This window comes from Trichoplax adhaerens, genomic scaffold (assembly GCF_000150275.1).
Source record: "Trichoplax adhaerens TRIADscaffold_6 genomic scaffold, whole genome shotgun sequence".
Classification (NCBI taxonomy): domain Eukaryota; kingdom Metazoa; phylum Placozoa; class Uniplacotomia; order Trichoplacea; family Trichoplacidae; genus Trichoplax; species Trichoplax adhaerens.
This window is the reverse complement of record NW_002060948.1, coordinates 1,861,415-1,862,200: the sequence shown is the minus strand read 5'-3', so window position 1 is coordinate 1,862,200 and position 786 is coordinate 1,861,415.

The following is a 786-nucleotide window of genomic DNA, read 5'->3' as shown; positions in this document are numbered from 1 at the left end:
ACTTAGATATGGACGTGTAGTTTATGATAACATTTTGTTTTGAACTTTTTAAAAGTATGAACTACTACTTTAGGAATTGTTATTATTAGTAATAACCTATTATGATATTATGATGATATAGTAATATGTTACAAATATTGAGAACACAGGAGTTTGACACGGCTTACAGTCGAAGTAGATTTACGTATGAAATTGTTTATTACCTCGAATATCCGCATTTGATAATTCAATCGTAATAACACGTTTGTAATTAAAATATGTTGGCAGCATAGTAAATATGTTTATAACTACTGAAAGAGTATATAAGAAGGACTGTGATCAATAAAAAGTGATTCAGGTTAAGGCTAAGTTGCGTGATAGTTTTATATTGTATATTGCGTTGAACGAGTTAGTACTTAGCAAGGATTCCAGTTACTATACCGTAGGTTTAGAGAAGTAGTTCTGCGGATTAACGTAAAGCTTATTATAAGTACTGTGTTGTTTTATTGTGTCGCAAGGGTAGTTGGGGCAGATGCACTGTATGTTACTTATGACCTTATCAAATCAAGATACAGTTAAAAATTATCTAGAGAAACACCATCGGATCACGATGGTACATTAGTAACAATTATAATTAGTACCACGTAGTGACAGAAAATAAAACTTAATTTTCTTCTGCCTTTTCTATAGAAAGAGTGTTACAACGGGCGCAATGTTTAGTTATTACAATTATCAAAGTATTATCAATCAATTATCAACAATATATTGCTTTGGTCAAGGAAAATAACTTCTAGATGAAACTTACTA